This window comes from Trichechus manatus, unplaced genomic scaffold (genome assembly GCF_000243295.1).
Source record: "Trichechus manatus latirostris isolate Lorelei unplaced genomic scaffold, TriManLat1.0 scaffold00004, whole genome shotgun sequence".
Taxonomy (NCBI): Eukaryota; Metazoa; Chordata; class Mammalia; order Sirenia; family Trichechidae; genus Trichechus; species Trichechus manatus.
The window spans coordinates 22,703,091-22,716,042 of NW_004443940.1; the positions used below are offsets into that span (position 1 = coordinate 22,703,091).

The window sequence follows — 12,952 nt, forward strand, 5'->3', positions numbered from 1 at the left end:
TCAAGGACCAGTGTCTCTCTAAGAGGCAGAGGAGAGGGAGTTGAGAAAACAGATCACAGACCCAAGAGAAGGCCATGTGAAGACAGAGGCAGTGACTGGAGGGATGTAGCTACAAGCCAACGAACGCCAAGCATTGCTCCCAACCACCAGCCAGGAGGGGTGCATAGAACAGGTTCTCCCTCAGAGCCCCCAGCAGGAACCAACCTTACTGACACCTTGATTTCTGACTTTGAACCTCCAGTACTGTGACAGAACAAAGTTCTGTTGTTTTAAGCCGCCAAGGTTGTGGTAATTTGTTATTATAGCCCTAGAACACTAATATAGTGAGCATCATATATACATATATATATATTTTAAAAGCAATAACTAGTCCAACACCAGTTTCTCCCTCATGCCCTGCTTCCCCTCAGTATATGCCACCAAGTTCCCCAAATAGTGACTGGCCCTGGCTAATTGCTCCATTTTTGCTGAATCCAAGAATTGGCTCTGCGCTAATTCTTGGACTGCTGATCTCCTGACAAACATCTCTCATGCAGTCAAACATTTATTAAGCACCTGCTGTGTACCCATCATTTTGCTAAGCGCTAAAAAAAAAAAAAACTGTTGCTGCTGAGTTGATTGCAACTCACAGCGACCCTACAGGACACAGTAGAACTGCCCCATGGGGTTTCCAAGGAGCGGCCGGTGGATTCAAACTGCAGACCTTTATGTTAGCAGCTATAGTTCTTAACCACTATGCCACCAGGGTTTCCTGCTAAGCCCTAGCAATATGAAAAATGAGCAATAAAAGGTTCCTGACTTGGACTACTAAAAAAATCAAACCAAACCCATTGCTGTCGGGTGATTCTGACTCACAGCAACCCTATAGGACAGAGTAGAACTGCCCTATGATGTTTCCAGGGAGTGGCTGGTGGATTCGAACTGCCGACCTTTTGGTTAGCAGCTGAGCTCTTAACCCCTGTGCCACCAGGGCTCTGGAAGGACTACAGCCAAAGTAAACAAGAAACAAAAACAAAACAAGTTGCTGTCAAGTCAATTCCGACTCATGGCAACTCCATGCGTGTAGAATAGGACTGTGCTCCATAGAGTTTTCAATGGCTGTGACCTTTTGGAAGTCGCTTGTCAGGACTTTCTTCCGAGGTGCCTCTGAGTGAGTTCTAACCACCAACCCTTTGGCTAGTAGCCAAGTGCTTATCCACTTGCGCCACCCAAGGAGCCTTGCAGTTGAAGTAGGAGGGAGTAAAGAGATTCAAAACAAAACAAACACTATGAAACAATCTAATCTCCCAACATGAACAAAGTGTCACAGCAGATGGAGTTTGGAACTCTAGGAGAGGCCTCATGGAGGAGGTGACATTCGAGTTGGGTTTTGAAAGTGAAGAGAAGCTTGACAGGACTATGCACAGAGGCTCCGAGTTTGCACAGAGAATGGTAAAAATCTTTGGGTGGCTGGAATATAAGGAGCATGTAAGTGTGAGAAACGGGAGGTGCGCGGGGAGATGAGGCTGGAATTCTGGAGTCAGAGGACTGTGAAGTTCGTTTTCACTGGCAGGCTTGGGCATTATCCTCGAAGCAGCAGAAGCCCAGGTTGGGAGGGAAGAAAAAGGGTTGTGGATTACAGGGGAAGGGCAGGATGAGACACTTTCTAGAGAGATCACTTCTGTTACAGGGAGGAGGGTGGATTTAGTGTGGAAGGAGGCAGGCGATGGGGTGTAAGAACTTATTTAAAGAGACACCAGCACACAGATGATGAAGACCCAAACCAAGGGAGAGCTCAGCCTGCACTCATTTCCTTACTGATCTGATCCAGGCTTGTGGGTTTAATTCTGTCTATACGCCAAAACCTCCCAAATTTGTTTATCCAGATCACACCTCTGTCTTGAACTTCAGACTCATATATACACTTGCCTATCTGACTTCACCATGTGGCTCTTTAATAGACATCTGTCTTAGTTATCTAATGCTGCTATAACAGAAACACAAGTGGATGGCTTTAACAAGGAGAAATTTATTCTCTCTAGTCTAATCTAGTAGGCAGGAAGTCCAAATTCAGTGCACCAGCTCCAGAGGAAGGCTGTTTCTCTCTGTCAGTTCTGGGGGAAGGTCCTTGTTATCAATCTTCCCTTGGTCTAGGAGCTTCTCTGTGCGCTCTGCTCCTGGCACTGCTTTCTTGGTGGTATGAGTTCCCCCATGTCTCTCTGCTCGCTTTTCTCTTTTATACCTCAAAAGAGATAGGTTTAAGATACAATCTAATCTTGCAGATTGAGTTCTGCCTCATTAACATAACTGCCGCTAATCCCATTTTATCAAAATCATAGAGATAGGATTTACAGCACCTAGGAAAATCACATCAGATGACAAAATGGTGGACACACAATACTGGTAATCATGGCCCCGCCAAGTTGACAGATTTTTGGGGGGACACAATTCAATCCGTAACAACATCCCAAGCTCAATCTGCCCAGTTCTGAGCTCCTGACCTCTGCACCTACCCCTCCCCATCACCTACTTTATCCTCAAGTCTCTCCGCCTCAGTTGGGGGGTAATTCCATTCCTCTATCTGCTCAGGCCAAAAACACTGGAGTCATCTATGACTACTTTCGATGTCTTACATCTCACAACCAATCTATCAGGATATCCTGTTGGCCCTACTCTTAAAAGAACCCAGCATCTAATCGTTTTTATCACTTCTGTGCCTATCAGCCAGGCCTGAGCCAGCTCATCTCTTACCTAGATGAGTGCAGGAGCCTCCTAACTTTGCCCCTGACTTCCATTCTTGCCACCCCTGCTGGTCTATGCTCAACACAGGAGTCTGAGTGATCCACTTAAAACTTAAGTCAGATTGCAAACTGTTCAAAAACTCTTCAGTGGTTCTCCATTTTACCCAAAATAAAAGTCAACATTCTTAAAAAGGCCTACAAGGGTCTGCATGATCTGCCTCCCCTTTACCTTACCAAACAAACTCCTATTACCCTTCCCCTTGCTCACTTGATTCCAGCCATCCTGCCCTTCCTGTTGTTCCCCAAACATGCCTGGCACATTTCTGCCCCAGGCCCTTTGCACTGGCTGTTCCCTCTTCCTGGACCACTTGCCCAGTAATCCTTCTCTCCCTTCTGTTTTATTTTTTCCTCCACTGCCAATATCACTTAACATGCTTACATAACTGACTTATTTATAATTTGTCTGTCCCCCACACTAGAAAATATGTTCCCTGAGGAAAGGGATTTTTTTTTTTTCTGTTTTGTTTACTGATGTATTAATGGCAGGGCCAGTGCCTCATGTACTGTAGCTGTGCATTAAATAACTGTCAAATTCACAGAGGTTTACAGAGACAAAACTGATGGGAACTGATGACAGAGTAGATTTGGGAAGTGAGCAAGAAAGGGGACCTGGAGAGAACCCAGCTTTTTGGCTTTGGAAACTCTACTGTGATGGGTAATTAAGGACATGTGAAGAGCAAGAAGGTCCTGATGCCTTCAGAGTAGAACATGAAGAGCTGTGGTGCCAGTAAGAACACCTAGGGATCTTCTTAGGCCCTCATCAGCTACAGATACGAGTCTGCAGCTCAGGGCAGTCATTCTGGCTGGAGATTCAGCCCTCGGAGGGCAGGAGTATGGGTGGTACTTTGGTTTGTTCCCCTTGTTCCTGGGGAACTCACCTCTGGGCACACCTGGGGAGTACTTTACTTATGTGGGTATGGGGCTTCAGGAGGACAGAACCGCAGGCCCGGCTCATTCACAGGCTCCTCCTCTGCCTTCTGCCACAGCCCACACATGACACAGCCTTCCAAATGTGGGCATGTGGCAGTCAGAGAGGTGGCTCCTACTGCTGCTACTGCAGACACATTTGAGAATGCCTGCACAGGCCTCAGGATTTCTCTCACTGGGGTCACCACCAGATACGAAGCCACCAGAGAATTTCTACTCAAGCCTCCACCCCAGACCTGACCTGCGGCAGCATCCAAGACTCAGATGTCCCCTCAAAGCCCATCTCATTCCCATCCCCCATGGGCCAGGTGGATGAACAAAATATGCCTCTCACCATTAAAATTCTGCCTATTTTGCCTCTAGTCCCAAAGCAAATCACAGAAAGGAAACTTAGGAATTCTTGGATCTCTACACAGGGCAACTGAGGGGAAGAGGGGAGAGTTACGGATGTCTGCGGCAAGTCTGGGAGCAACTAGCCAGGGCATCATAATACCGTCTCTTCACGTAGACACGCTTGTAGAAGACATGAGAAAATTGGACTGCTCCTTCTCTTCTCCAGATCCTGGGGGGGTCTTATGAAATCCACTGGTATCATGATGCTTTCTCTGAAGTATCAGACCTTCAGCACATCATCAGAAGGCTTCTTCCATTCATCTGCACCCTCCACTTCCACTCCCCATATGAGTCAAGCCAAGGTTGTCACTGATCCATGGTTCACCACGCGTTTCACCTCTTCCAGCTTAGACCAACTCTATCCATATGTGTGTGCATATTGAGTAAAACGAGGCCTTTCCGGGTTACCTGATATTCAGAAGAGAAGTTTTCCTTGAAATGTTTTATTTTTAGACGAGCACCAAGGTATTACATCATTCCAATGGAGCCGAGCCATTTCTCCTTCGGGAGTCAAGAAAACTGCTTCTTCCCTATTTTCAATGTTTGCCTGCCCATATGCTGTGCAAAGAGCCCAGGATGGGGTCAGGCCAGCAGAGTTCCTGTGGCTCTGTCATCACTTCCCTGGGAAAGCCAATGCCTGGTGCCATCACCCTTCTGGTTTCACGCTTCTTATCAGCCAAACACGGATAATCATCTCTTACCCATAACCCTCACAGAAAAGTTGTTCAAATAAACACAGTTAATGTAAAATACTTGGAATAGCTACAGGTCTAATCAAATATGTGATGGTAATGAGACTTTCTTTCAGGGAACAGCTAGTGATCTTTTCTCCCACTGCCAAATTGAAACACAGTAAAATACTCATGGGCCCTGTGTGACTCTTCTCTCCTCTGAATAAAACCCAGGAGAAGCACGTGCTAACTGCTTGTGACAAGTGTCTCAAACCCTCTACTCATTTCTTTGCCTGTCATCATGCCACCGACTCAGGCTCAGATGTGGCACAGAATGGGTCAGTTTTCACCATGGACAGGGATTCCTCTTCTCTCCAGAGAACTTATCAAGTTGGCTGCCCAGGATGACATGATACTGGTTGTTTCTAAGGATCCAAGAGAAATGGACTGTGTGCAAGTGTATGTGTGGGTGCACACATATGTGGGCATATGAGTGTATACATGAGTCATGCATACATATATAGACTATGTCTATATAGGTAACTATTCACATACATAAGCCAAAATCCAAACCCGCTGCTGAGTCGAGTCTGACTCACAACAACTTATAGGACAAAGTAGAACTGCCCCATGCGGTTCCAAAGCTGGAAATCTTTACAGAAGCAGACTGCCACATCTTTCTTCTGTGGAGCGGCTGGTGAGTTTGAGCCGTGCTGACCTTCCAGTTAGCAGCTGAGCATTTAACTACTGAGCCACCAGGGTTCCTCTTCACATACATACACATTTTAGAATATTTCACTCTAAATAAATATGTTGCTGTTGTTGTGTGCTGTCGAGTTGATTCCAACTCACCGCACCATCATATTATTGAGCAACTTTGGAGGTTTGTTTTTTTTAATTTATTTTGTTGTTGTTGAGAATATACACAACAAAACAGCAAAACGATTCAACAGTTTCTCCATGTACCATTCAGTAACATCGATTACATTCTTGGAGTTGTGTAACCATTCTCACCCTCCTTCTCTAAGTTGTTCCTTCCCTGTTAACATAAACTCACTGCTCCCTAAGGTTCCTAGTTTTTCAAATTGCTGTTGTTATTTTGATCCCCTATAGATACTTCTTAAATGACTATAAGGCTCAAGGCAGACATTTTTTACTAGTTAAGTAAACTATTGTTTGATTTAAGAAGACTTCAGGGGATATTTCTGGTTTAAGGTTTAAAGATGGTCTCAGGGCAACAGATTCAGGGGGTGGAGGTCTTTCCTTTATTAACTGCTGGTGATCTAGGTCTCCCCATTACTCTATCTGAACAACTGAGTTTTGAACATAAAGGCAGAACTTGACATTTGTGCTCGTTACATTTCATCATTAGTTTCGACCATGTATTCAGCCTAGTAAGGTCTTTGAGATCTTGACTCTAACCTGCGTGTAGTGGTTCTCCTAAGTCAAGCATCATTTACCAACTTGTTCCATGTCTCCAGGCAAGTCATCAATCAAGACACAGCACAGAAAAGGCAGAACACAGCCCTGCGTCCTTTCTCTGGCTCTCCCTTCAAACTGATGCCGATTCCCGTGAACACCCTTTGTGGGCAGCTTTCAAGCAAGCTACCTCTCTGTCTTAGTTATCTAGTGCTGCTATAACAGAAATACCACAAGCGCATGGCTTTAACAAACAGAAGTTTATTCTCTCACAGTTTGGAAGGCTAAAAGTCTGAATTCAGGGCACCAGCTCCAGGGACAGGCTTTCTCTCTCTGTCGACTCTGGGGGAAGGTCCTTGTCATCAATCTTCCCTTGTATAGGAGCTTCTCAGCGCAGGGACCCCAGGTCCAAAGGATGTGCTCCATTCCTGGCTCCTCTTTTTTGGTGGTATGAAGTTCCCTTCCTCTTTGCTCGATCCTTTCTTTTATATCTCAAAAGAGATTGACTCAAAATACAACGGAATCCTGTAAATTGAGTCCTGTCTCCTTAACATAACCGCCTCTAATCCTGCCTCATTAACATCAAAGAGGTTAGAATTTATAACACATAGAATAATCACATCAGATCACAGAATGGTGGACAACCACACAATACTAGGAATCATGGCCTAGCCAAGCTGATACACATTTTTTGGGAGACAGAGTTCAATCCATAACACTCTCCTGTCAGCTACACTTTGAATGTCTACACTTTGAATATTCATGCAATTTGTCTTCTGGACATTACTCAACAGCAAACATTACTCTGGGCAGTAAACTAAGGCAGGTGCTGTGATGCCTGCATAGAAATAGGAATAGAAATAGCCCTGCCTTTAAAAGCTTACACCCCAACTTAGGAGCTACCGTGCGTATTCGTGAAAAAATATTCAGCCATGCAAGGACAAATATGTTAAATGCTAAAGGCTGACACAACAATCTTTACTAAATACATGAAAGGACAAATGAGCCATTATTCATTTAACAAACATTTATAGAAACTACAAGAAACAGCATTGCCAAGCCCACCTTGTGGCAGGCTTTGCAGCGTACTTTGTTATTTTCTTTAGCCCTCACAACTACCAAAACAAACAAACAAAAAAACATCAAACCCATTGCCATTGAGTCGATTCTGACTCTTAGCTACCCTATAGGACAGAGTGGAACTGTCCCATAGTGTTTGCAAGTAGCGGCTGATGAATTTAAACTGTTGACCTTTTGGTTAGCAGCCGAGCTCTTAACCACTGTGCCACCAGGGCTCCCACAACTACCCCATGAGGTGCTTATTAGTGAGGAATGGGCCCTGTGCTCCCAGAATCATCTCTGAAGGCTATGTCAATGGCAGGCCCCAAGCATGCCAGTCTTGGAGAAAAGATTCAAGGAGAATCAAAAAGGAGAATAAGCTCAGCTTGGCAGGTGCTTTTTACACATGTTCACATGTTGCTTTCAAAGTCAGGGTGGTCACCGCTGAAGGGCAGAGGCAGGGCCCAGGACTCAGTCAAATGAACTCAGTAGTTTCACACGTCGTCTTCGATGGCTCGTTTAAATACTGCAATCAGCACTGACAGCCCTCACATGATTAGGGGGGTATGCTCTCCTGCCCCTTCTGAGTCCAAGTAATTTCTTTCAGATTGAATCAATCTCATTTCCATTAGAACAAGTGCATGCTGGAAAATCAAAACGATGACAAATTATCCTGCCCCTCAAAGGGCTAAAGAAATAGAAGGAAGGTTAAGTCTGTGTATTTTGGTTTGACTTTTCTCCTATCCACTAGTTTGAAAATTCCTCGAGGGCAAGAGCCGTGTTTTACAAGTCCTCTGTGCTCCTCCCTACCCTTGCTCCTCAAGTATTGAACAGACACCAGTGCAAGTTCAGCCCCAGCTCCCCGTGAGTGGACACCGCGTGGGTAGTTATCTGAATGAATGCACAGGTGTTAAAGAGACTTGCCATGAGGCCGGCTTTGATGGTGGCAGCTGGAGTATGACAGTTTCACCATTACTCATGGCGGAGAAAAGGACGGGGGTTATGGGGTTATGTCAAAAGACTTGGGCGAAGAAAAGTCAAAACATGAGTGGTGAGGAAGGTTCTTGGGATGAGCAAGATTTAGACAGATTTGGTGTCCGGTGAACAACTGGCCCAGTGTTCACTGATGTGGACAGATGTTCACGATGCATTTGCTAGATGGACACTTGGTGGGGAGGTGTGGACAGCATGGGTGAAAGGATTTTTTCTAAAGTCTATCAGGAAATGTATTTCTGGAGACAGCCTTCCAGAAGTAGAAATTCCATGCCAGCTCCCCAAGGATGTTTCTACCATTCTGTCTCCCTGTCCCACTAGGCTAAGCCCAGAGCAAAGAAATAACCAATGTTTGTAGAGGACTGTATAGTTCACAAAGACTTTCTCATGTATTTCTTAAAGATTCAATGTTGGTCAAGCATCATGATCGGCTTTGAAACAACGGGGAAACTGAGGCTAGGAGAGGTGTGAGCCCCTTGGCAAACATCACAGAACAAGCACATGGTGGAGCTGGAATTCACAGCCAGGACTTCTGTCCACAAACATCTTTGTATTTCTTATGGAATGGTCCCACTGGTTAAAAAAGTCTGAGAGCTTGGATTTTCCTGCACCATCGTTTCAAATCATATCTGGAACTGAAGGCTCTGTGAACAAATTGTTCTCTAATGGAGGTGCTTCCTCCTGGAGGAGGAAACTTCTTTATAATTCAATTTTATGAGAAGTATTAGTTAAGGTATGCCACCAATTAAAGGTCAACATAATTTGGCTGCATGTCTTCACAAGCACCATGCTCATCTTCCAGGGCTGTAAGCGATGCTCCAGATGTAATGTTACTAATACTGTGATGTCTGATGGGACAGCAGCAGAAGACAGAAGTTCACCACGTCTCTCCTGGAATGCCAGTCTGCACTCTAATACAAATCCTATGAAAAAATCTTACTTCCTGACTGAGTCTCATCTCTAATGGCTGGTTGGCCTCCCATAGGGAAGAACAAACCCAACTCAAACCCACTGCTGTCAAGTTGATTCTGACTCATAGTGCCCCTGTAAGACAGAGTAGAACTGCCCCATAGGGTTTCCAGGACTGTAAACCTTTACGGACCCACGGAGCGGCTGGTGGGCTCAAACTGCGGACCTTTTGGTTAGCAGCCGAGCTCTTTAACCCCTGGGCCACCAGGGCTCCTTATAGGAAAGACAGGCTGGGCTAAATTGTAAAGTTCACGATCCACCAGGATCCGCCCCTTAAGGGTATGTATGGGGTGAGAGGAATGGACTTGGCTGCATACCTCAAGCACTTCAATAGGGAATTAATATATAAATAGCATCACACAGTCTCAGAAAACAGCCTTCTTGGGCTTCTCTGTCTTCAGTGGTTGCAGAAACCAAGGTGCCTAGCAGTTTGCTCACAACATCTCAAACAGCCAAGTGGCTTTGGTCAGCAAGTCTCTAAGAGCACTCCACGAGGCTGCTGCAGGCTTTACAGATGCCAAGAAAATGGACGGAGAGAAAAGGAGGTGAGGCCCTTGCCATAAGGTTGCTTTGGCCAAGCTCTGCCATTGCTACTGAACACAAGAGAAGTGTCCCTGAACCGGCAGGGCCTCCTGTCATGGGAAATGCAGAAGGGCAGGAGGAGAGTGCGTCCAGGAGCAGAGGCAGGGCCTGGGAGCACAGGTGTGGGTCACGAAGGGCTGCTGGAGAGGCAAGATGAAGAAGCCTTTCTCACATCCCTTGAAGGGCGAGTATTTCAACTAAACTTCTCCAGTAATTACACAATCAAGCCATAAAAACCAAAATCAAACCCCTTGCTGTCGAGTTGATTACGACTCATAGCAACCCTACAGGACAGAGTAGAACTGCCCCATAGGGTTTCCAAGGAGCCCCTGGTGGATTCAAACTGCCGATCCTTTGGTTAGCAGCCATAGCTCTTAACCACTATGCCACCAGGGTTTGCAATCAAGCCATAGAAGGGCACAAAAAACGTGGCCAAACTCATCAGTTTGACCTCTGAATGTCTGTGGGTCCATCAAATACAAAATGCTTTGTTGATTGGTTTTCAAATCCTGTTCCAAACTCTCGGCTTCCTTGATGAAACTTAAGAGTTCGTTCTGGTGAAAGGCGGGGAGTAGCTAATGGGCCCGACTGCCTTTAAGCAGAAAACCCACTGCCATCTGACTCATAGCAGCCCTATAGGACAGAGTAGAACTGCCCCATTGGGTTTCCAAGGAGAAGCTGGTGGATCGAACTGCCAACCTTTTGGTTCACAGCTGAATGCTCAACCACCACGCCATGTTTAAAGCAGAGAGGTGCTAATTTTACCTGCATCATGGTTCCCTGAAGATCCTGTCTTAACTTTTTAAACCATAGCTTTTAAAAGAAAGCATACAAATCTTAAGTGTACAGCATTCTACAATTGCATACATAGGTGTAACCATCCCCATGATCAAGATATAAAACATTTCCGGCAACCCAGAAGCCTCCTGGTTCCTGCCAATATGAGCACTGCTTTAACTTCTATCACCACAGAGTAGTTTTGTCTGTTTTTGAACTTCTTAAAAAAAAAAAAAAATCACACAGTGTATACTCTTTTGCATCTGGCTTCTTTCACTCAAAAATGCGTCTGTGATGCAGAACTCAAATTCTAGTAAAAAGACCAGACTTAATGGTTTGATTGAGACTGGAGGGACCCTGGAAGATGTGGCCCCCGGGCTCTCTGTTAGCCCAAAACTAAAATCATTCCCAAGGCCGACCCTTCAGACAAAGATCAGACTGGACTATGGGACATAAAATGATACTCATGAAGAGCATGCTTCTTAGCTCAAGTAGATACATGAGATTATATGAGCAACTCTCGTCCGAAGGTGAGATGAGAAGGCAGAGAGGGTAAGGGGCTGGTTGAATGGACACGGGAAATCTAGGGTGGAAAAGAAGAGTGTGCTGTCACAGTATACAGAGAGCAAGTAGGGTCACAAAACTATGTGTGTAAATTTTTATATGAGAGACTAACTTGAATTGTAAACTTTCACTTAAAGCACAACAATAAAAAGAAAAAAAATGTGTCTGTGAGATTCATCCCTGCTCTTACATGTAGTAATACTGTTTTATTTCCATTGCTGGGCACCATTCCATTATACGGATCTACCATAATTCATTTATCCATTCCATTATTGATATGAATTTGAGTTTTTTCCAATTGGACTATCACAATAAAGCTTCTGGGAACATTCTTGTACATGTCTTTGAAGATTCCGTTAGGATTCTTCCTGGGGGAAAAAAGTTCCTAAAAAAGTCTGTGAACTCAGATTTTTGACTTCCGGATTAGCACAGCAAGTGGAATTCATGTATTAAGGTCTTTGATCTTCAGCAGCAGTTTCCACGTTGACTGATAAGAACCCTCCCTGGGACCTGAAGGAAATGCCCAAATATATGGAAACTTACAAGGTGTTTGGCGGAATTATGACTATTACAAACCTAACAGAGCAGGGGTGCTGTAGAGACGTGTGTGTGTGTGTGCGCGCGCGCGCGTGTATGTGTGCTATTGTCATTGTACATTGTTGTGGGAAGATATCAGTCTGAACAGTTTATCCAGAATAAATGTGAGAGAACCACTGGCCCAGAATATTTGCGGAAGGGGAGAAGAAATGACAAGAAATGAGGCTGGAAAAATACATTAGCATTAGAGTGCAAGAAGCCTTGAATGCTATGCATTTTAAACTCTATAAAGTGGATTTGATACCCTAAGCAACAGAGAATCATCAAATGTTTTTAACAAACATCTACTGGCACCTAATCACTGCTTGGGTAGGTGGGTAATAGGGCAAAGCTAGTCATGTCACCTACTGGCTCCTTTTCTTGTATAACTCTTAAGCTTTTAAGATGTTCTATCAAGCAGGAGGTAAGGAGGCAGGCAGGCAGGCATTTTGCTTTGCACTATGCTGATGTAAACTGCAGTTTATTAGTAGGAGATGATGTGGGGGCAGGAGAGTGAAGGGCTAATAGAGTGGATTCTAGTCTAGATCCAAACTTCCTGTGTTCAAATCTCGGCTCTGCCATTTATCAGTTGTGTGCCCTTGGGAAAGCTACATAACCTTTCTGTGTCTCTGTTTCCCCATCTGTAAAGTGGGGATATTAATAGTTTTTATATCCCAGTGTTGTTGATAGGATTAAATGAGTAAGTGCTTAGAAGCGTTTGACACAGAGCAAGCACTCAGTACACATTAGCTGAAACTATTATTACGGGCTAACTCCGGTGGTTATAGGACGAAAGCATGTGACCTAAAACGATGCAGCTCATAAATGCGCAGGCATGGACTTGCATTGTCAAAAGGTGAACACTTACAAACACGCAAATGGGCCAAGATCAACTGGTATTTAAAAGTTCTAAGATGTGTCCCGTTCAGCAACTGTCCCAAATTACTGCCTAGAAACCTAGTGCTTCTACAGAAAGGAGATAGGAAATCAACAAGGCTCAAATTAGCCCCAACCATTAGCCTCAAATCATCTTCCCTTTCATGACTCTCAGTTGGATCAGTTGCCCAACAATCCAGGTTCCTAGGAGGACTTTGCAAATGGCCCAAAAAACCTTCCTTTAGCTGACACAGCAGGATTTGGATTCAGATCTCTTTGCAGTGCCAAAGGAAAATGCTGCCTTTGGGTTTGAACTCGTTCCCCTGGTTTTGGGCGGGAGGGGTGTGGAGAGCAGCAGTACTTGGG

At 44.8% G+C, this 12,952-nt stretch overlaps 1 protein-coding gene across 1 annotated transcript in view; it reads right to left on the reverse strand.

The window, feature by feature from the left end:
- The window catches only part of SH3RF3 (SH3 domain containing ring finger 3), a 465,406-nt gene that overhangs the window by 166,758 nt on the left and 285,696 nt on the right, over nucleotides 1-12,952 (reverse strand). The window lies entirely within an intron of this gene.